The sequence below is a fragment of the Dromiciops gliroides genome, chromosome 3 (genome assembly GCF_019393635.1).
Source record: "Dromiciops gliroides isolate mDroGli1 chromosome 3, mDroGli1.pri, whole genome shotgun sequence".
Taxonomy (NCBI): domain Eukaryota; kingdom Metazoa; phylum Chordata; class Mammalia; order Microbiotheria; family Microbiotheriidae; genus Dromiciops; species Dromiciops gliroides.
In genome coordinates, this window is record NC_057863.1 from 475,714,512 (window position 1) to 475,739,764 (window position 25,253).

Below are 25,253 nucleotides of genomic sequence, written 5' to 3' on the forward strand. Positions count from 1 at the left end.
ACAGGTAAAATACTGTGACAGCCAGAGGGAGAGAGAGGGAGAGAAGAGAGACAGATAAGCAGAAGAAAGACAGAGAAAGAGACAGAGTCACAGACAAAGAGAGAAAGAGATTAAGGAGCTAAAAGTGAACATGGCACTCCAGGTCACCCAGATCTAAAAGCACCACAAAATGACCTCTTTATAATGCCTGCTGGGATAGGAGGTAACATGAGGCATATCCTGGATGCAGTAACACTTTGGGAGCCTTGCTCTGATCAAAAGCATATCCAAATCTGTGTAACAATAATTTAGGGTTCTACTCTATTTTTTTTCTAAATTATTACTTCTTTTTTCTACTTAGGAAGTCGACTATCTCTTTGAATAGGGACTTCATGACAATTCATTTCTCATTTGTATTAAAATTCATTTTGGGGAAAAACATTTAGATACAACCTAAATTTGCCCAGGATTTACTTGCTCAGATATAAATTATGTAACACATGAGGTAGCTAGGTGGCACAGTGGATGCGATTGGCCTGGAGTCAAGAAGACCTGAGTTAAAATCCAGTCTAATAGTACCTACCTCTCAGGGTTGTTCTGAGGATCAAATAAAATAATAATTGCAAAGTGCTTAGCACAAAATAAGTGCTTTGTAAATGTTAGTTATTATCATCATCATTGTTCTTTTTCAAATCCAGACTTTGACATTAGCTATGTGACCCTGGGCAAATCACTTCACCTCTGGTTTTTTTTTTTTAAGTTTCCTCATAGGATAATGAAGATAATAATAGCACCTATCTCCCAAGGGATGTTATGAAGATAAAATGAGATCATTGTAAAAAACTGCTTAACACAATGCCTGGCACACAGTAGGCACTATATAAATGCTTATTTCATTTCCCTTCACAGAGTATAGGGTCTGAGTTCATGTAGATGGCCTAAAGGATGCTGTTCCATCCAAACAGATCAAAGAGCCCCCCTAGAAGATAGAATTTGTTCCTCCTGCAGTTATAGACCAAACAAGAAAATGTCTTTACTCTTTAGGAATGTGCAAGGGGGCTCTATTTGTCTGCTTTGCCCTCTTCTGTAATAGATCTAATATATGGTCTTTAAAATATCTGTTAATGCAGAAGGAAGATAATTCTTTACAGGGGCCAATAAACATTTTCTCCTCAGATATCACCCATTGGGATAAAATGGCCACAGGGTAGGTGTCAGAAAGGAGATGGAAAGATGAAATGAAAATTTAGTCATAAAGAAAAGTAGCCAAGTTATTGACTGCACAGGGAGGCACAAGTTTCACAGCTGCTTCTATCTGCCAAGTTCAGTGGAAAGCTTTGCATTAATTTTATGCAGTTTCCCAAGCCATTTAAAACACCATGATAGAAGCTATTCACATCCAAATATGCAAAGCAAGGAAGTGGACAGGGGTGGTCCTCAACCCCTTCATTAATGGGAATAAATATTGTCTTTATAGGTTTTAGATATCTAGCCATTGAGTCACAATCCTGAACTCTTTTTTTTTTTTTAATTTTTTTTTTTTTTTTTTTAGTGAGGCAATTGGGGTTAAGTGACTTGCCCGGGGTCACATAGCTAGTAAGTGTCAAGTGTCTGAGGCCGGACCTGAACTCAGGTACTCCTGAATCCAGGGCCGGTGCTTTATCCACTGCGCCACCTAGCCGCCCCCTGAACTCCTTTTAAAATAATTATTCTTTTGGGTTGTCTTTGTATAATAATGGGCAAAAGGTGACCCACAGACCATCTCAGTGTCCCAGGCTGTAGTGTTCAGTCTTCCCCACAGGCCATGAGAATGTCTGGCTAGGACTGGGAACCAACACTAATGGTAGAAGAGGTGACGATGTTGACATTGGCGTGGCACAGAGTAAATTTTCCACTCCAAAAAAGTTATTGCCTGCTACTGGTTGGGAGGGAATTCTGAGTAATAACATATTTTATGTTCACCCCTACATACAACTGTGAATATATGGGAGGGTGGTGGCTACATGAGTACTACCTAGGGAGGCAATATATTCCACACCTCACTTTCTCCACTATATATTATTCATATGAATAAATTAAACAGACACAAAACGTTCAGGAGCTAAATTCTGTTGCTTAGACTGAGTATTATTGAGTTTATTGGATCACAGCTGGAAGGGCCCTCAGAGGTCATCTAATCCAACTTCTTCATTTTACAGATGAGAAAACTAAGGCCCAGAATGGTTCAATGATTTACCCAAGGTTGCAGAGGGAGTGAGAATCAGATGGAAGATAGGAACCCAGCTTCTCTGACTGCAGAGCCACTGACTTTTTTTCCTCACTGTATCACATTGACTCCATGAAATAACTCCTTTTTCTATTAATTGCTTGTTAACTCCAAATGGTTCCACATGAAAAAGAAACTCATCACCTGCCTCCCCCTCAACCCCAACTGCCACCTGGAAAAGTAGATCTGAGCATGAAAAGGAAGCCGTAATCCAAAGGAAACGAGACACTGAGTGACAGGAGGGAAATTGGAGAAAATAAAACATGGATGCAGCGTTCAGCTCCTGACCCTTTAGGGCCTCACAAATGTACTGCTCCACAGAAAACCTGCTTTGTCTTCAGGGAGGGCACAGTGCCCACCCAGTATCTCTTTTCAGAAGAATCTACTTGAAAACAATCAAGTTCAAAGACATCACAAAAACTGGGATGCCTGTCAGGCACATGAAGTCACTCATCATTGACTGCCCTGGCAAGTCAACCACTTGATGTTTTCGTCCCCATCAATAAGCTAAAAATGCCTACCACTCCTACTTTATGTAAATGGCCCCCAACATGCCAGACGAATTTTTATTATTAATGCCTGGTGTTTTTTCACTGGAACACCAGAGCCAACCAACAGCTTGTGGCTGACTACCAAGCCTTTCCTTTGAAAGTGAATCTTGTGAAAGTCTGCTTAACTGTAATTAGCCTATATTAGTTGTGCAGCAAATTAATTCTGGTATTTAAAAAAAAGTTTCTGAATCATTCACCCACTCTCCGTCTGAGAGGAGCTTAACTAAAAAGAAATTGAGGGAGATTATCACTACAGGCTGTCTGAATATAAAGATGGCTTCCAAGCCCAGGTCTTCCTCTGGATCCAGAGATCTGCCCTAGCTCAGAATAAAAAAGAGGATATCTCCAGGGACTTGTTGCAGGTCAGAAACTCAGGGGAGAACCGAGAATAGAAAGGCATGGAAGGCCTTGAAAATGCTGCTTTAGAAAGAAGAAACACACAAAGAAGAAATTGATCTGAGAGGGAAGTTGTACTTCAGGAGGAATGTTTCAGAGGAAAAAAGAATGGAAATTAAAAATATAATACAAACTAAAATATGAAAGGTACTTATTAGGATCTTTCCTGATTCTCCCCTGTTAGCAGAGCCATTCCCTTTAAGGTTATTTCCCATGTAGTCTGATTTATCTTTTATATTTTGATTCATACATGCTATTTCTCTCATTAGAATGTGAGCTTCTTGAGGGCAGAAATTGTCTTTCATTAGTAAGAAAGCCTAGCACAAAAGAAACAATGAGCAAATGAAGCAACCCAACCCTTCCACTGTGCCCTTTATAAATGCCAGTTCCACAGATAACAAGCTAGTTTTAATATTAATTTTTCTGCTTTCTTGTACCCTCCATCCTGCATTCTCTGAAAGCTGACTCTCTTCTAATGACAGATTTCCTGGCTCACCTTTCTAGCACTGGTTGTGCTTTCACTCATACACAAGACTCACTTGTTATGACAGGACAGTTAGAATATTCCTTGCTTACCACTGCCACTTGCAGGCTCTCCTTCTGCTACCAGCAGTCAATAATCTCCTATCCTTTTGAGGTTCACACAATCCATATTTGTCACTCAATCAAGATTTTGGTGGCTGTTGTCCACTGACTTCCAGGACACATTCCTTGCTTCCTCACTGAGTTCAGTGCCTGCCTGTAGTCTTTTTCTCCATCCCAATCCTTGTCCATATACTAGGGGACTTCAGAATACATAGTGATACTCCCAATAAGTATCCTGACCTCTCAATTCCCCAACTTATTCATTTCCCATGATCTACTCCCTCATTCCACCCTAGCTACACAAAGAAATGGTCATAACTTTGATCATGTTATCTCCTTCAAGTATTCCATATCCATGTTTATAGATCTCTGAAATTCCTTTATCTGATCGTCTTCTGTAATTCCAGCTCTCCTTGACTTGCAACCGTAAACCCTATGTGTTGTCTTCACTGAGATCTCTAATACCTTCATATCGCAGTTATTTCCCAGGCCATCACTCTTGCACTTGCAACATTCCTTCTCCATCTTGACCTCTTGGAGAACAAGTTCTACTACTACCACTACCACCACCACCACCACCACTACTACTACTACTACTACTACTTCTTTTCTTCTTCTTCTTTTAGTTCTTCTTCTTCTAGTTCTTCTTCTTCTCTTCTCTGAAAGTCCCTGCTTTTTATCCTAGCAAAAATACTGCCCTCCCAAACTGAAGCCTTGGATTACTCAATTTACCAAGAGCTCCCTTTTCTCCATTCTTCCTCATCTCATATCCCTCAGATGCTTTTTATGACTATTTCCTCCTTCATACCTGTTTCACATGAAGATGTAGTTCTTCTCCTTGCCAAGGCAAACCCTTGTAGATGCACAAGCAATCCCATTTCTTCCCATCTTTTCCAGAAAATTTCCCACTTTATAATCCCTCATCATTATTATATATTAATATTTCATATCAATCTCTCCCTCCCTACTTGTTGCTTCCATACTGTTTACAAACATTTTGAAATTTCCTCTGTCCTCAAAAAGCCCTCACAACCATTGCCACTATCACCTTATCTACCCTCCCCCCCCCACCATCCTCCACAAGAAAGTTGCTACCTACAAAGGGTCCCTCCACTTCCTTTCTTCTCATTCTCTTCTTAACAATCTGCAGTCTGGCTTCCACTGTCATCATTCATTTGAAATTGTTCTCTCCAAAGTCATCAATGATCTCTTAATATGTCTAATGGCCTTTTCTCAGCCTTCATCCTTTTTGAACTCTATAGCCTGTGACATTGATGATTGCCCTTTTCACCTTGATACTCTCTTCTTGGTCCTGGTTCTCCTTTCTCTGATGGTTCTTTCTCTGTCTTCTTTGCTGGATCTTCACCCAAATCATGCCTGTAAATCATGGGTGTCCTTCCAGGCCCTGTCCTGGGCCCTCTTCTACTCTCCCTCTATCCCATTTCACTCATTGATCTCATTATCTTGCATTGATTGAATTATCACATCTATGATAATGATTCTCATATCTATCCTGTCACCTGATATCCGGTCTCACATCTCCATCTGCATATTAGACATCACAAACTGGATATGCAGTAGACATTTTAAACCCAACAAATCTAAAATTGAAATCATTCTCTTTCCTCTCAAAGCTCTCTTTTAAAGTTTCTTAGCACCACTGTCCTCCCAGATGCTCAGGCTAACAACCAGGTTGTCACTGACTTCTTACTTTCCCATCCCTCCCCTCATCCAATCATTTGTCAAGTCCTGTCATTTGTATCTTTGTCATATAAGTTCCTTTTTCCTCTTCTGACACTGCCACCACTCTGTTGCAGGTCTGTATCACTTCATGCCTGGACTATTGACTTCCTGGTGGGTCTATGAGTCTCAAATCACTCCCCGTTTTAGCCCATCCTCTACTCAGCTATCAAAATGATCTTCCTGAAATGCAGATCCAAACATGATAGTCTCCCATTCAATAAATGCCAGTGGCTTCCAATTACTTCCAGAATCAAATATAAACTCCTCATAACTGGTCCCTGCCTATCTTTCCAGTATTCTTATACCTTACTCTCCTCCAAGTATTGTGATCCAGCCACATTGGCTCCCTTGTTGTTTCCTGCCTATGACACTCCTATCTTGGGGCATTTTCACCAGCTATCATGTCATGCCTGGAACTTTCTCTTTCCTCAACATTACCTCCTATCTTTCCTGGTTTCCTTTAAATCTGTTAAAATCCCACACCTTTCATAGTCTGGCACATAATGGGCACTCAATAAATGCTTGTTGACAGATGGACTAAATGCTAATTAACTAATTGACTAATGAGTATGAAAGTGCTATGAAATCAGGTGATGGACAGAGAATTTCTAGCCTAGGGTATCAGTCTTCATAGTACAGGAAACATTTAAGGGACAAATCATCAGGAGGAGATGGAGATAGGGGGCATTCCAAGCCTAAGGATCAGCATGAGCAAAGTTAGGGAAGTGGTGAACTCAAGAGAGAGAAAGTAGACCTGTTTGGCTGGGACACAGACTATTTGAGGGGAACATGTAGAGAAAGAAGAGATGTTTTCCATACATTAAACTACTATGTTGGACGTATGCCTCCCTAAATAATAACATCAATTTATATCATTTTATCAAACTTAAGAGGACACAGGTCAGAAGAACAGATAAGAAACCTCTATGCAATTTCCACCATGCTATAGTGTCAAGTGTCACAGATTTATTGCTCTTCTCAAAATGAATTTAAAATACTTCATTTTAGAAAAATGGTATGGAAAGCAAAATGCCCTCTACTAGCTCTATTCTGAACATTTTAATCCTCCTTTAAGGGAGTGGTAAACGGTCCCTGGGCTTATTGCTTACACACTTCCTCAACCTCCTGCAAATCAGGAAGGACCAGGTGGCAAACTTCTTGACTTCTATGTGGGAAGCCCAGATTTAGTTCTTAGCCTACACAGTGGGCTTTTCTCTGAGGTTGATCTCCTCCCTGCTGGCCAATGAAAGAGGACTGCTGTTTGAATCCATCAAATAAATGCAACTATTTTCTCTTGCTGGAACACTGTAGAGGTTTTCAGTATTTTCATAGGAAAAGTCCAGGTCTCAGTTGTGTTTTTCACACCTTAGGGAGTTCAAATCTCTGCCCACCTTCCCCTTAAGAAAACAAAAATTCCAAAAGCTCTTTGTGTCCACACATACCTCAAAAGGGCCAAGGAAAGACACTGATTTCTGCCTTGTTTTTTAAACAATTTCACCATACAGTATGGATTTGTTTAAAAAGCTTCTTATATAGTCATCTATATAACTCATGAAGAATATGTGGATAACCAGACAATATAAAATTGTGTCTTAATTGGAAGATGGGCGTTCCGTAATTCCATCAATCTTTAATGGACAAATAATTTATCAAAGAAGAAATTTTTTTTTATAGTGAACTAAAAAAGAAAGCAAATACAAATAGATCATATTTGCCCAGGGAGATCTTCATTTCATACCCATTGTCCCCACAAACTCAGCCCTTCAGAGAAGTGGGGAAGATTAGGCTAATTTTCAATATAAGCTAGAGTGCTAATTTTAATGGTTCATATATTAGTATTGTAGTAGATATTTCAACACATTCAACACATCAGGTTTATGTACATTAGAGTATTTTCCCCAGAAACTTGCTATAAAATTCTGTGTCTAAAAACTGAATGACATAGTATCTGTTAGAAATGATTGGTAGTGGGGCAGTGCCTCTGTGGCTGACCTTACAAAAGATCTGGGGTAGAGGAAATGAAACAGGTGTTTATGTATACATATTTTGCCATTTCTGAATCTATAAAAAGAGCTGGAGAAGGAAGTAGAGGCTAGTTTAAAGATGAAGACAATCATGTCAAGAGAGCAGAAAATTCAAAAAGTCCTTCTGTCTTTGCTGTAAGAATATGCAAAATACAAGAGTATTCTCAGCCCACAGCCTCTGAAGAGATTTTAAAACTTATATCATAAGAAGCAGGTATATCCAAATATTTATTGGATAATGGCATATTGTACAAAACCAGCTGGAAACAGGACGGAAAGCAAAAGACCTTCTCTGTCAACAATCTGACTATATCAACAACCTGAATAGGAATTTATCAGTATCAATATTTTATGTTTCCATGACATTACCAGTTGGGATACCCTGTCTCATGGATTTTTGTTGTTGAGTTGCTTTTCAGTCATGTCTGTCTCTTTGTGACCCTTTCTGGGGTTTTCTTGGCAAAGATATTTGAGCAGTTTGCCATTTCCTTTGCCAGTTCTTTTTATATATTTGGAAACTGTGGCAAATAGGGTTAAGTGACTTGACCAGGGTCACACAACTAGTAAGTGTCTGAGGCTGGATTTAAACTCAGGAAGATGAGTCTTCCTGACTCCAGGCCCAGCACTCTATCCACTATGCCACCTAGCTGCCCCTGCTCATGAATACTGATCACAAAACTTCTATACCTTAATAGAAAGTTCCACGAATTACTGTGTCTTCCTCACCTCCAAATTCAATATCTCACAACAATCTTTTGGTGATGAGCTCCTCTGAACTTAGCTAGGATGGTCATTAGGAAGACACACATCCCGAAGACTTTTATGGCATTTGAAGACCATAAGAGCTTGCCTTCCACTAGGCTGAACCCAAGGTCACCTTCACACTACAGTGAGGCCATGGAAAGGGAAATCAATAAAGGTATATTCGAAATACTGGTTGTAGGGAGTATTTGAAAAATCAAGCATTGCCTTTTGTCAGAGTACTGTGATCTTTGACCATCACCTTTCCCAACCTAAGATCCTGACAAAACCGTATGGGAGAGTGAATAGCTTAGTGGTTGCTGATAGTACCCTGAACTTAGGAGTTAGAAAGATGAGGTTTCAGGTCCTAAACTGCACATTTAGTGTATTGTGTGACTCTGGGCAGGTCAATTAATTTCTCTGTGCCTCCTTTTCCTCGGCTCTAAACTAAGGGGGTTATATTTGGTGGCTTCCAGGGTTAATTACAATTCTAAGTAGAGGATCCCATGAAGTTTACAACCTTAGCCAATCATGGGACAAACATTCTTGGGACATGTCATGGCCCCCTCTCTGGTGTTGTTTGTAACTTCTGCACCCCTTTAGTCCTTGCCACTAGATAACATCACTGTTCTTATAAAAATATATGAGAAAAAGCAAGAATGCTGCCAATCTCGCTGACAAAGACATTTTGGGGCCCTTTAACAAAACACAGAATTGTATTAAAACAACTTTCCCAAACCAACCAACCCACACCACCATGATTTCATCAAGAATTTTATAACATCACTGCTATCCAAATCAGATGAAACTAAACTGTGTGCCATCTTTTATATTTCTTAAGAGCCAAAATTATGTTCTAAGTATCTTTCCTAAGGCTATACACATTCCTGTTCTGTTGGCATTAATTAAAGCTTTAATTTAAGTTTCTTGGAAGCATCGAAGTATAATTAGAAAGTTATATTAAATAAAATTTTTAAAATGATGGCTATAAAAACAGCAATTGCCCATATCCCTTAAAAAATCTAACAGTATAACTGACTTTGGCTTTTAACATGCAGCTTTTAAAAGACCTTTTAATTTAATAGTGGGGTGGTTATGAAAACATCCAAGTAAATGTCAAAAAGCTCCCGAGCCTTCAAAATACCAGGCCTCTGATAAGAACATTCTCATGCATTAAAAATGAATGGGGGATTTGATGCAATTTGATGTGGATTTTAAAAAATACTAGTTGAATAAACAGTTCATGGTCTAACCTGGTGGTTTCACAGAGCATTAGAGAACTATACTATGACAACAGAGATCCCTTCTCTTCAACTAGACCCAATAATTTAATACTAAGTGGTAACTCATTGGAAGAAAGACAGAAGGAACTGTTTTTAGTCTTTCTTTTTGTTCTCAATCAGGGTCTACAGGTAATATCCACAAATACCTATTTCTGCTTCTACCAGCAAATATGAAGAGAAACATGTCAGATGTCACTCGAGGGACTAAAATGGAAACCATTCCTCAAGAAAATGAGATGATGATACACCATGGGGCAGCAATGAAAATTTGCCTACACTCTGCTGGATGTGAAAGGAAGACTATCTTATAACTGGCGATAAACTACAACATCATTGGACAGAAATGTGAAGGCAGACACACATACAAGGGAGCTAACAAAAATCTCAAGCAACTATCATCCTGACTACAATTACCTTTACACATATATCTCTCCTCCCTTTTATGGCTAGACTTCTTGAGAAGGTTAATTATAATTGGTGCCTCTACTTCCTTTCTTTGCAATTCTTTTCTAAATCCTATGCAAACTGGCTTCTGATTGCATCAGTCAATTGAAACTTCTCTCTCCAAAGACATCAATGATCTCTTTAATTACCAAATTTAGTGGCCTTTTCTCAATCTTCATAATTATTGATCTCTCAAATGTCTTCTACACTGTTAATCATCCCTTTCTCACAGATACTCTTTCCTAGTTTTTTTTTTGTGACACCATTTTCTCCATTTAGATGTCTAACTACTCCTCAATCTCCTATGTTTTGTATATATATCCATGCTACATTTATTAACAGTGGGTATTTTCCCAAAGCTCCTAAGGTCCTCTTCTCTTTTCCATCTATTACTATCTCACTCAACAATCTCATTAACAAACAGGTTCAATTGTAATCTTTATGCAGATGATTCACAGATATATAAATCCAGTCCTAACCTTTCTTGAGCCTGCCACAAAATAAGTACTTAATAAATGTTTGCTAACTAACCAACTAGTTGACCTGTAAAACAAGTTAAAAAGAGATAATCTAAGAATTATTGTGCTATCTAAAAACCTGAACTTCTAAAAAACTTGGATGCTATATTTCAAAAAATCATATGTGAAAACTAAGTAGATCTCTCAGAACCAGAAGACAAAGTGAAAATAGAAATAATTTACTGGTTATCTCCTGAAAAAAAGTCCAAAATGAAAACTTTCAGTGAATATTTTGAGCTTTCAGATCAAAGAAAAAATATTGCAAGGTACCAGAAAGAAAGAGGTCAAGTTACCAGTGAGCCACAGTCAGGATCACACAAGACATGGCAGCTACCACTATCAAAGAGAAAAGATCTTAGAATAAAATATTCCAAAAGGCATTAGACAAAGTCTCATAATCAAAAAATAACTTACTCTGCAAGACTGAGCATTTTGCAAAACTGAAAATGGATCTTTAATGGAATAGAGGACTTTGAAGCATTTCTGATTTAAAAAACCAGGGCTAAGTAGGAAATCTGAAATTCAAACAAATGAATGAAGAATAACCTAGCAATGTAAGTGCATTTGAACAGAGCCATAGTACCTTGAAGGGCCATAAAGGAAGTTAAAGGAGTGAAAAGATGTTGAGGTGAATCTCTTTTAACTGTAGTAATAGAGAAAAGAAAAAGAAGGGGGAAAGCAATACATTAGGTGGGTTTTTGTTTTGTTTTGTTTTGTTTTTTAGTGAGGCAATTGGGGTTAAGTGACTTGCCCAGGGTCACACAGCTAGTAAGTGTTAAGTGTCTGAGGCCGGATTTGAACTCAGGTACTCCTGACTCCAGGGCTGGTGCTCTATCCACTGCGCCACCTAGCCGCCCCAAAGCAATACATTAGGGAAGAAAGGGAAAGGAAAAAAGGAATTTACTACTCATAATTGATTGAAAGAGATGAGTTTAAAAACATAGAGGAAGCAGAACAAGGAGAGTGGCTTACATAGAAACCTCATTTGTCTTAACTGGACAAAGAAGGTTTAACATATATATTCATTTATGCATATTCATTTATACATGGTATAGAAATATATTTAACTTCCCAGTGAAAACAGGTGTGGACCAGGAGAAAAGAGAAGAGAATTTAGGAGATGGGGTAGTTTTGGGGCAGCTAGAGTGCCAGGCTTAGAGTCAGGAAGACCTGATTTCAAATCAGGCCCTCAAACTCTTACTAGCTATGTGACCCTGGGCAAGTTACTTAACCCTTTTTGGCTTAGTTTCCTCATCTATAAAATGAGCTAGAGAAAGAAATGGCAAACCACTCTAGTATCTTTGCCAAGAAAACCCCAAATGGGGTCATAAGGAGTTGGACACAACTGAAAAATGACTGAACAACAAAGTCTGGAGGCGATAATTACAAACAATCATATTTTAAACCTAGAGGGTGGATTGAGAATGAGGGTGAAAAAGGGAAAAATAAAGGCTCTCTCCCTCTTCTGTCCCTTCCTCCCTCTCCCTCTCTGTCTCTCCCTCTTCCTCTCACTCACTCATTCACTCACTTTCACTGGTGCCATTTTAGTTCATGACCTTGTAGCTTGTTAGCTAATCTACTATAATTATTTTTTATTTGATCTGTCTATAATCTGTACTGGACAGCTACTCTATCTGTTAAGGGCTAAAATTCTAGCTTGTCTGTCTAAAATATCTAATGAGTGGTCGCCAATAAATGATAAGCTTTAGCAAGAGTTAGACTTTTAAGCATTTATTGAGGAGAATAAGAATTTGGTAAAGAGAGAGAGAAAGGCCTAGATTCCTATCTATTAAAGGGAGAGCACATTTCTAGCTCCCCTCTCCACCAGAGTCCAAAGGAAAAAGCCCGAGAGTCAGCGCCAGTCTCTTCCTTCCTCCTCCCACTAGTCCGCGTCACTTCCTCCCGCCAAAGAAAAGACTCCTGGTCTTGCCCTCAAAGACCTTCGCTTCATGGGCAGAACTCTTCTACAGTAAGTATCCAGCAGGTGGCGTCATTCCAATCGTTACAATCACTTCTTTCCCCTTTTTATAACCTTCCATGATTATTTATTATATTCTAAATTTTTTGTCTGTCATTTGGAGTTCTTCATGTTTTGTACTTACCTAACTTTCTTGATAACATTTCCTATTTCCCTAGTGCATAAACATTAAAAGTACTTACTGTTTAACAATGACCTTCTTGCCTTTGTCATTTTGTTCATATTATCCTTGGTAGAAAGAGTATCCAATTTACCCATCTCAGCCTATCAAAATTATCCACTTGAGAGCCTGCTCAAATGTTTTCTCTTCCATGCAACATTCCTTGATCATCTCAGTGAGATGTAATCTCTAGATTTTTTCTCCTCCAAACTCTTATTAGACTTTGTACTTTTAAGGCATATATCAAATAGTGTATGGTATTACAATTATGTTATATAATCATAGAATTTCAGGAACCTTAATGTCCATATGGTATAATTTGTACGTGAAGGAGAATCCCTTCTGTAGCATACCTGTTAAGTGGTCATTCAACCTTTGCTTAAAAATTTTCAGTAAGTAATTTTCAATATCTCTCAAGGTAAAGAACACAGCTTAGCTCTAATTGTTAGGAAATTTTTCTTTATACTAAGGATTATAATTATACCTAATTATATTTTCCTTATAGTCTCTATTGTTCCTCTTTGGGACTGCTACATATTGCTTCATCTCTGTATCTGACATTGTCTAGAGTACTTGCACTGCAGAAACTATCATTATTTTTCTACTTCAGAGAGGGCATGCTATAAACCATTTGGCCAGAAAGAGGATATGGATGAAGAATATCACAAAGATAACCTAAAGGCTGCATTTTATATTCCTTTCAAAGGATGCCATTTTGATGTTATTTAAAAAGCACTGAATGAAAATAATGATATCCCAAACATCCAACCTATGCTAATATGAACAATTTTTTTTGTTACAAAGCTGTATGTGTGTATACATAATTCAATATGATATGGATTTATAGGTATTTTAGCTTTCTCTACATTCTTATAGAATAGTGTCAGCCTTTTGCATTAATTCTAATTTATTTGCCCTCATTTCTATCTTCTATATGTCTTTAAAATCTGAATTGGTTTATGATTTCTCTGTGCAGCCAGATCAGGTTATTTAAATAACTTCTACTTTTTTGTACACAGAAATAATTTGTGTCAGTATGGATATTCCTTTCACTGGAACAAGTTACAACCCTTATATACTACATGGCCTTTGAGAATTAACTATAGCTGAAACATTTATCATTCCCCAGCCAACCTGGTAATGAATTTCTCCAAAATTAGTAAGGCTTATTCTCTGACAATAGAGATGAGCAAATTCAACTATCAAGACATCTGTTAGAGGTCTCTTCTGCCAAAACAAAATAGCAGATAAGCTACTGTCCTGCCATATCTTCCTGAAAAATTTATTCTTCAGAAGATGGAGGATGAAATGAGGTAAATGGCTACTCTAGATCCAATTATGACTGATAAGGAGGATCGCATTGCAGAAGTTGAAATGTTTAAAGTTTGGGAGAAAAGGATTATATTACTTTAGAGCTTATGATTAATAAGGAGGAGAAAGCCATTCACTGACTGACATGGACCAAATCAATCAATCAATCAATCAATTAATTAACATTTATTAAGTGCTTACTATGTGTGTCAGGCACAATGCTAAGAGCAGATATCAAAGAACCCAAGACCTAAGATTCTATAAGGGAAGTTGATGTAGATCAACATGTAACTCACAGAAACAAAATTCTGATGATTTCTATTCAACAAAAATTACTTCTGTGAAGAAGAAAAGGGGGCATTCTTTAAGGAAACTGATGTGGCTGAACAGGGACTCCATTGACCAACTCAGCTTTGGATGAAATCGAGCAGATAATTAAAAAATAATGAAAAAGACCAACAGAGTCCTATAAGAATGTGAGGAAAACTAAAACATATGTAATCATAGAGGTCATGATGTTAGGCTTATGGTCTGATGAGGTAGATTTAAAGGACCCTAAGTTTGTAGTAATTCTGCCTTTGGAAGTATATTATGAAATCTTGTGAATATGCCCTAGTTTGAGAGTGAAACCTTTCTAACAATGGAATAGGGGAGGAGATCTATAGAGCTGTGGTGAGGGGACGAACATGTAAGTTTGGGATTCCAACCTTGTACCAGGAACCTAGCCTCAGATACTTATTGGCTGTGTGATCCTGGGCAAGTCACTTGACCTCTTTCTACCCCAGTTTTCTCAGATGTAAAGTTGGGGACAATTATAGCACCTACTTCGTTAGGCTGTGGTGAGGATCAAATGAGATAATATCTATAAATTTACCTTCTCCTATGTGTCTTCCAGATATAGCTTCACAGAGGAGTTAAAAATATGTAGATTTTTATTAGATAGAATCAACCAATCAATCAAATAAACATTTATTCAGCACCTAGGAAATACTATGATGCAGAGTATAGAGTGCTGACCTTGGGAGTCTAGAAGTCAACCTTAGAGACCACAGGCAAGTCACAACCTCTCTGCTCTTCAGTTTCTTCATTTGAAATGAGGCAGTTGGACTCAATGACCCCTAAGATGCCTTCCAGATTTAAATATATGATCTTATGATACTACTATGTGCTAGGCACTGTGCAAAGTGCTAGAGATACAGACCAAAGAAATAAAACATTTTCTGACCTTTAGAGCTAATATTTTATCAAGGGAGAGAATATGTGCATATACATATATCCTGGAAAAATGCAAGAAAAATATAAGGATAAGGACAGAGGACAGTAACAGCTAGAGCATCAGCAGAGGCATCAAATCAAAGGTAATACTTGAGCTGAATCTTGAGGGAAATAAGGAAAATCTTCTTCTATCAATCCTAGACTCAACTCAACTGTATATGGGCAGTTCTTGGGTACATACTTATAGATAGGTAATTTGTCCATCTGCATGTTGTAAGCAATCTACATTTTTCATACACTTTGTTTCTGCAGTGTGGCTAGTTAAACTATTGTTTTTATACTACTGTGAGTTGCACTGAGAAGGTTTTGTAGCATTTTAGGATTTAATGCAATTAGTTTCCTATAATCTGTGATTAGGATCATTTGAAGAAACTCACCATTGATGGGAAATATTTTTTTCAGGACTTTTGTACACACTTTTAGTGAAAACATATTCACATGTTTGACAGTTTATTTGATGCCAGTACTTAGGAGATTCTTAACAAAGTTTCTTCTGTATTGTACATGCTATACATTTTTTTCTTGGCAGGACAATGAGGGTTTAGTGACTTGCCCAAGGTCACACAGATAGTAAGTGTCAAGTGTCTGAGGCCATATTTGAACTCAAGTCCTCCTGAATCCAGGTGAGTGCTTTATCTACTGTGCCACTTAGCTGCCCCCCATGCTATACTTTTTTTTGGGGGGGGTTAGGCAATTGGGGTTAAGTGACTTGCCCAGGGTCACACAGCTAGTAAGTATTAAGTGTCTGAGGCAAGATTTGAACTCAGGTCCTCATGACTCTAGGGCTGGTGCTCTATCCACTATGCCACTTTGCTGCCCCTCATGCTATATTTTTAAAAGGCATTTCCAGTTAACTATCTCAGTGTATTGCCAATTTAGAGGATGCCCATAACAGAGAGGCAAAGTCTAATTCATTCATGCTGCAAGGGAGACTTCCAGAGCATAACTACAGAGATATTGCAGTGACTACCCGACTAAACCAAACTAAACCAGAAACAGGAATGAAAGAGGCTACCATTACTAATCAGGGGTCTGGCTAGCAGATAGGGTTAAGCATTCCTAATTCTGTCAAAGTGCCAAGAACCGTAAGTATTTAAGGTCTTAATTTTTTGTATGAGCTGAAAAAGAAAATTTATAGGCAGAATCTTCATAATTACTATCACCAGAAAGTACTGATTGAATACTTAAGTGCACATGGCTCAGGGAAAAACATAATTTGCCCTAGTTAAATTCTGAATGTCTTTATTAACCCAGCCAAGGAACAAAGAGGTGTAATTCTTTAGCAAAGGAAAGGACTGGTTCCAGGAGAAGATCAGATAAGTAAGCACAGTAAAATCCATGTTAGATGGCAAGCAGACCCCTTGTTTTGAATAAAGCCTGTTTTAAATTGGCCATACAACCCCGTTTCTTGCTGTCTTAGAGAGAAATTATGCTTTTTTAAAACCAAACCCTTCCCCCAAAGCTATTCAAAAATTAGAGTCCCTTGACTTCTTGATTTAATGACCTTCAGTCCTTCAATACAGTTCATTACTTAGCAACTGAGCCAGCTTCTTAGAGCCAATCAAAACACTCAAACCAAAAGGTTCTATTTAACTTCAGATTTGGTGGGAAGTATTATTGGAGTATCAGAAGGAAATGGCATGTGAATAATAGGGTATGACCTTTCGAAATAAGGGCTGTCCTAGTTGCAAAAATTAATCTTAATGCCACAGCAAAGGTCGCTGCTGCCAACAAGTACACATTTGTGCGTTCACAGGCTCTGAAATGCAAACAATGGGAAAACAGTTTGATAGTGAACTACTGCATGGTAAGGACCTGGGTACCTATGTTCAGCATTTTAGCCTTGAGGTCCACACCCTGGAACTCAGTTTTGTTAGTGCATCATATATGTCATTTGTAAAACATGAGAACACAGTACTTCCAAGAGACAGCATTTTAATTTATATTTTTGAAATGTCTTTCATTTTCATTAATAATCTAAATATGTATGTACACTAAAAGGACTAACAGACTTTAAGAACCTAATGTGTATTTTATTTGACTGCCAGAATGTAAGGAAAACTACCAAGAATATTCTTTTGATAGTAATTACTGGGAGGAAAAATAAAAGAAAACCATTAACACATGAAATTTCAGCAAATTATTATCTGCCTTCAAAAAATTACTTCATGATTTTTTCCTGTTTTTGAAGGAAAAGTTCCATTTTCTATACTATGCAGACTTTTACATTTCTGGCAAATTTAATTTAATTTCTGAATAGTCACAGCCAGAATAAGGCTCCTGAATGGAAAAAAGCAAATGAGACGCTTTGAATATATATAATGTCTCCTCCCATCATCAGTAAGGAAAATGAAACTGCATTGAATAACACCCAGAAAAAAGGAGCCTGTTAGCTCACTTGAAAGATTAGCCTCATTCAGCAATTAAAATGAAACCTCACGGCCATTATCTTTTGTTTTCATCCCCAAATAATACTTGGTTTCTGAGTTAGAGTGAATTTTCAGCTTTTTAGATGAAATCTGTGTAGAGGGATTCCATTGAGTTGCTATTGTTATCTAATTTATTAAAACCATTTCAAATATATATATATATATGTACACACACATATATATACATACACATAATAAATACCATTTAGAAATATACATGTAATATATACCACATTGTTGGTATATATTAATGTACCCATTTACAGTAGCAGTTCTCTCCTTAGAAAAATTTAAAATGTAATCTATTTTGGTTATGTGGAGATCATAGGCATAAAAAGGTGAGATTTTATCATCTAAAATTCAAATTTACTGCCATCCCTTTTCAGATACTTCTCATAACTGCAGCATTGCTTTGGTTCCATCTGTATGCTAATACAATTCTATTCCATTTAATTCAATTCAAGAAGCATTTATAAGATGCAAGTCATTGTGTTAGGTGGTAGAGATAAAAAGATGAAAAGAAACAAAAATGATATCCCACCCTCAGGAAGCGAATATTCTACTGGATGATGGAATTTAGACACACATATACTAAATACAAGATAATCTGAGGAGGTAGAGAACTTTCACAAGGAGTGGGAAGGATTGTCATAAAAGGCTTTATATATATGGAAGGGGGGACCTGAGCTGGGTGGTGAGGGGAAGCTAAGGTTTCTAAGAGTCCAAGTTGAGGAAGGAGTGCATGCCATGAATGGGGGCCAGCATGTGACAAGGTATGGAGATAGAATGAGGGGTCTAGGAAAATACATGTAGGACGATCTGTCTGGCATGCGTGGTGTGGGGACTGAAGTGAAATAAATCAGGGAAAGGGAGGGGGGAGTCAGTGCCTGCCTGAGGCATTTGTGTTTTATACTCAATGCAAAAGGCAGCAGCTACCAGAGATTTCTGAGCAGACGAGTGATTTCTGCGCTTCAGGGGGATTATTTTGGCATCTGAATAGAGGGGGAGACCAAATGTGGAGGGCATTGCAATAATGGAGGGAAGTCAGAAGGGGCTTGAACTAGAGTTGTGGCCTTGTGTAGGTGAAGAGAAGAGGAGTAATGCAATAAATGTGGAGGGAGAATAGACAAGAGTTAGCAACCGATTGGATAAAGGGGATGGGAGAGAGAGGGAAGAGTGAAGGATGACTCCAAGGTGGTGAACCTGAATGACTGTATGGATGGTGGTACCTTCAATAGAAATAGGGAAATCTGGAGGAAAGAGGGAGTAATTAGATCACTTAAACTAGATATCACTCTCATTCCTTTTATCTTTCCCTTGCTGGTATTGGGAAGAGCAGAAGGGAGAGGAGTCATTTCTTAGTGCCTTCATCTAAAGGATGTAAGAGAAGTGGCTAATTTATCTCTCTTTGAACTTCATTTAAAATCCGAAATGATATCTGGACACTAAAGTCAATTTGCCATTTTCACACTATCTGCTAGAACAATTTGTCAACAAAGACATTATGAGTAATATTTGCTTAAAATGTTGCAATATAAAGAAGTTATTTAAAAGCATTGGTTGAGAAAAATCATTAACTTTGTTGCAAGATTTGAGCAAAAGACTGCACATGTTACATGGTTAATAATGTGATTAATGACAATATATTTGGTTTATAAGGATCCACTCCACAAAGACGTTTATCATCAAAGAGAATGACTCTATGTTTCATTTAAAATGCCCAAACTCTCCAATTTACAAATTCCTAAAGTACTTGAAGGATTCAAGATTAGATCGGTTTTATCTTGTTAAAATATTTCTTGATGTCTTCTGCAAGTATCTCATAACCTCATAGACATGGGGCAACATTTCACTGGAATTCCCACAGTTTATCTTAGAGCACGGAACATATGCACAATATGAAGATGATGAGGACTGGGCTGGGCACCTGGACCACTGATGTTTTCCTGAGGGACCTTTCAAGAGGTCAAATACAATATTAGAGAAGGCAAGGCTACAGACTCCATTCCTGTCTGGGTAATGAAAAAACAACAACAGTAACTCATATTTATGTAATAAAGTATTCTCTTCTGAACAATCCATTGTGATCTTCAGATCTTGGCTACCCAAGTGTGAGATCTCTTCATCTGACAGGGGAATGGACAAGGATGTGTCTATTTGATGTGACAAAGCCCTTGTTTATTTATAGCACTCAAAGTAACTTTTAGCATATCGCGATTATTGGAAAAATAACTCAAAGCACATGTTCTATTTGTGGGTCAATGGTACCATATTATTATATGGACAGGTGTTTTTTGTTTTTTAATTCCAGCAATGGACTTAATCTAACTTTAAAGTCAGTCACTAATGCTACCTGCTTTTGCTTCCAGTGTAAAATTACACTTGTCCAGGGCAAGATATCTAAGATACAAGGGCTGTGATAGGTTCTTTTCCCACCCCAAGGATTAGGCTAATTTTCCCCTAAAAGATAATTAAAATTGGGACTTGACCAGCCTTGGAGTGAAGCAAGGCTCGGTTTATGCTTTCCTGGACTCAGCTTCCTGGCAGCATTGATCATGTTGCAGTAACTTCCTGTTTACCTACAGACATATGAAGACCTATGTCACCCATACAAAGCTGGATTTGGGCTTTGCCCCAAGACTGTGTGAGTCAACACATCCTGCCTTCCTAGTAGACACATTTCTATATGAAATGGAAACAAGGTGGGGAAAAGCATGTACCTGTGTTAAAGGCTAGTGTGCTCTTGTTGAATATTGTTTCTATATCAGGGCTAATTGTTCAATGACCTATAAGTGCCTCATTTCATTCCAATGTGCAACCCAAACTAGTACGGTCCCCACCAGTGTCATGCCTGTTCCTAACAAGGGCCAAGAAACAAAAGTAAATTCAGGAGAAACATTAACACCTGGAAACATTTAGTAATATAATTAGCAACAATTCAGCAAGTGGTTAATTACTTCTACTATCCATGTTTATGTTAGCTAGCTATGACTAATGTTAGTATGCCTTTGATCTTTATGCATGATGCTTAATTATAGATTCACGTATGGTGCAATGAAATTTGGCATCTCGATCCCTTCAGAGTCAGTCAGTTCCCTCATTTTGTTTCTCTTGATTAGTTAAGTTTTTCATCTTAAAGTAGAAGGGAAAAAAATCCCATAGAACATTTTATCTAACACAAAGAAAAGAGACTGTGTGTGTGTGTGTGTGTGTATAAGGTGGGGAGAGTATGACTTCAAATTTTCACTTCCAGAATACTATAATGAGAAGTGAACTATCACAAGAATGCTCTGACTATATTATTTATTTACATTATTATAATTCACTATCTTTTCTATGCAAATGATTTACATAGTCAGGCCCAGTCTCTCTCCTAAACTCCAGTTCTCATCACCAATTTCCTTCCAGACATTTTGAACTGAGAGTCCCAGAGACATTTAAAATTCAGTCTATCTAAAACTGAATGCATTATTAACTTCCTCCCTGAATCCTCTTCTTTTCCAAACTTCCCTATTTTGTTTCAAGCAATCCTTTCAGTGTCTCAGGTTCATAATCTCACCATTATCCTGGAATCCCTACAATTCCAATCAGTTGCCAAATCTTGCTACTTCGGTCTTTACAACATTTCTCCTACCGAAGCCCTTCTTTCCACTCATACTGATACCATGTTTATTCAAATCCTCATATGGCCTTCTGGCTATATCATTCCACCGCTCAACCAAATACCAGTGGCTTCCTCCTATTGCCTTTAGGATTAAACAGATCTGTTTCTCTGTTTAGCTTTTAACACCCTACAAAACCTGTTCACAACCTATCTCTCCATTCTCTCTAGACGTTACTCTCCCTCCCATGCTCTGCCATTCAGCCAAACTGGCCTTCTCTCTCTTCCTCACACACAACATTCTATTGCATATCTCCTTGACTTTGCACTGGTCATCCATTCTGTCTCTCTGACTATGGGATATCTATTTCCCATGCCTAGATATACTTTTCCTGTAACCTCTGTCTCAAAGATCCTTTAGGATCTTCCTTTATGATGACAGCTCAGACAACTGTCTTTTGCATAAAGCCTTTCCTGATGACCTAATGGCTAGTTTTCCAATACCTTATATTTAAGCACTTTGCATATACTTGTATTTATTAATTTTATATTTATATATAAAATGTTTATACTGTATATACTTTTATATGTACTTTTATCTTTCCCATTAGAATGTAAGCTCTTTGAGAGTAGAGATTGTTTCATTCTTCATCTTATATCCCTAGGGCTTAGGACAGTGCCTGGCACAAAGTAGGCACTTAAAACATGATTGAGAGATCACATCACACAACATAGATTATATTCAACACAACCCCAAACATGAGCAAATTACTGAAACTTATCAAAAGCCTATTCCATGAACAAGGGTAAGGGAGAAAGTGAAATTGGCCATCACTGAACAGCTCTGGAAATAAGAACTTTTATTTACATGCTGCCTTTCATCACAAAAGCTTTACAAATTCCAGGACCTTATAAATAAGCAATCACTGCTTTCTCACAAAGCCAAGCTCTCTGCTAATTAGCAAGAAGAATATTGGAGTTGACTTTTCTTCTTTTAAAGTCAAACAGATGTCTTCCTCCTTCCAGGTTTCATTCAAAGTTCAAAGAGAACTAATTTCTTATTGTCACTTTTACAGTCTGGCTAATGAGAGTTCCTCTTCCTACTGACATTTAAAGCTCAAAGATCGAGGTAAAAGTCTAAGAAACCCTCTGGCCAATTTATCTATCTTAGCTTTGGTTCCTAGTGCAGTATTTCTAACAGGAAAAAAAAAATGTAAAACAGGTCCCCTCCCAGAAGATGTTGTTTGCACGCTTTTAGAGATGTGTCAAGGTAATGTGTACCTCTGATTTCTGTTCTATAGAAGAACATAAAAACATTCATGTTATTTTTTTCATATTTAGGAATAGGGACTGGACCTGTGATTTCATTCATATTGGGATCTTTCAGGTGCAAGTTGGCACTTTCTCTATAGTCTTAGAGAGTTGCTTGGAGAACTGAGATTAAATGGCTTATTTCCTAGGGTTACGAAGTTACTTTGTGTTGGGGCTTGTCTTGAACTGAGGTCTTCTTAACCTGGAGGCTATCTCTCTATCCATGCTGTCTCCCACTTAAAAAATAATTATGTACCTAAATAAGCATATCCATAGATTCATCAATAGATGGAATGGGGGAGTTTTAGATTTACAAGGGACACTTGAGATCACCTAGACTTAAGTCTTCATTTTAAAGAAGAGAATTGAAGTGGTTTGTCCAGGGTTGAAGGTCTTTCATCTGGTTCCTGGAAGAGAACTGGGACCCAGGCCTCTCTGTTCCTGTTCCAGTACTCTTTCTGCTATACGCAAGAACATGTATGTGTCTATGTTCTTGCCTCGATATCTATCGATTCACAGTTATATCTCCAGCTAAATATGTAGTAATCATGGATGGAATACATCAACTTCTGGGAAGTGACTCAAAAATAAAACATGAATATATTTTCAAGGTTTGCTGGTCTTCTGTAGAACATATTGCTGCCGCAATTAGAGGATTACATTTGGATTTTAAGTTCTTGTGACTCTAGCTGCTCTGTAGATGATGATAATGATTACTGATTGCTTATTTAATTGACTTGAAAACTGGGAGTAGTGTCATTGGAAAGAGCATCCAACTGTACAGACAATAAATAGCCTCAGAGAGACAATAACTGAGGTTCTCAGATGAGTAGAGAACACATGCTAATATTTATGTCCACCATTGTGCAAAGAGGGATGTGAAAAGGGGCCTAATCTGTGATACCCCTAGACTACCAAATTAAAGTTTCTTAACCTAAGGTCTGTGAACTCATTTAAAAAAATTTTTTGATAACTATTTAAATATAATTGGTTTCCTTTATAATCCTATCTAGTTTATGCATTCAAACACATTCTTTTTAGAAGGGGTCTGTAGTTTTCATCATGCTACCAAAGAGCTCCATAAAACACAAAAAAGTCATGAAAACCCTGTATTGGGCCCTGTGACTGGCTGCCACCAGTAATCCCTAGGTCCTGGCTCATGGTGACCCCTACTGGTTTTGCTTTGCCACCATTTCTCCTTTTATCATAACATGTACTTCCCCCCACCCTCCCCTTTTTTCTTCTATTAGAGACTGAAGGTCCAAAGAAGGTACAGATTATATTTATATATATTTATATAGACTTGTTTTTCATAGTGCTGAATTCTGTGCCCCATACATTAGCCTATTAAAATATAATTGGATTACTGAATTTTTAAAATGAAAACAAAGAGAGGTAACACAAGGTCAAACTTCCTAAAAAAATACAACAGGGGTTATTGGGTTTGGTAGCAATGCTTTCTTGGGACTACCCTATTATCCTTGCTGCTATCTCATAAATCTTTGAGTCTAGCATTTGAGTTTAGAAGAAGCTGGCCATCCTTTCAGAGAAGTGATTTTCTAGAAAATGTAAACACATATAATATAAAGATAGATGCTGATAAAGTCCATGGCTAGACAATCAATACATACACATACAGAGACCAACAATAAGGAAAAAAGTCCCGTCCCTACTCTGTTTTAGTCACCATTTATCCAATGTTCCTCTGTTTAGCATTATCCTACATGATTCTTATTTTTAGATAATCATTTTCCACAATAATCCTTATTGGCAAGTAAGAATTCTCTTGTATGTGTCCAGCAAATTCAGCTCAATAAACATCTGATCAATCAGATGAAGGACATACGAAGCTTAGATAAATTCTTGTTCCCAATGGGTTTGGGATATAAACTTATACAAAGAATTATAATATATAAGTGCATAAAAGAAATGAAAAAAAAGTTGGATTTGGAGTTAGGGGACCTCGGTTTGAATGCTGACTTTGCTCCTTACTTATCGTGGGATTTGGGGCAAGGCAATTAACTCTAAGAGCCTCAGGTTCCACATCTTTAAAATAAGTGGGATAGATTTGGAACATTCTCTCCCTTGGTGATCTCAAGTACTTCCATAGCTTTACTTACCATCTCTATAAAGATAACTCCTAAATCAGTATCTAAAAGTGATCTACTTGGGGTATAAGTTAGTGAAGACTACCTGGAGGTGTCATTTGAATTCAATAGATGGATGGGGAGGAGAGAAAGGGCAAAAGAGATAAGTGTAAAATAAAACCATCGTAAGGACAAGCTAAAGAAATTGAGACTCCTCAATCAGAAGAAGGAAAAACATTCAATAGGTTGAAGGCTCCTCCATGGAGTATTAGGTAGCCAAGTGTTCCTCATCTATCTCCTGTGGGATAGAGTAAAAGGAAATGCCAGGCAATATGAGACAGGAGGTTAGATAGAAGGCTTTCTTGATAGTGAGGATTTGTTGAACTCTAGAATGGATGGCCATATAATGAATTACCTCCTTCTATGAAGATGTAGAAACAGGATCAAGAATGGTCCTGTATAAAGGTAGGAGGGATAAACTAGCCAATTTCTTCAGACCTATGATTTGATTTTGTTACACATTACTATGAGAATTCTAGGTTAAAGACGTCAAACTCTACTGCCCTTTGCA

The 25,253-nt window shown here is 37.7% G+C and overlaps 1 protein-coding gene across 9 annotated transcripts in view; it reads right to left on the reverse strand.

Moving 5' to 3' along the window:
* The window catches only part of FRY (FRY microtubule binding protein), a 570,040-nt gene that overhangs the window by 233,526 nt on the left and 311,261 nt on the right, over window positions 1-25,253 (reverse strand). The gene's annotated exons all lie outside the window — the stretch shown is intronic.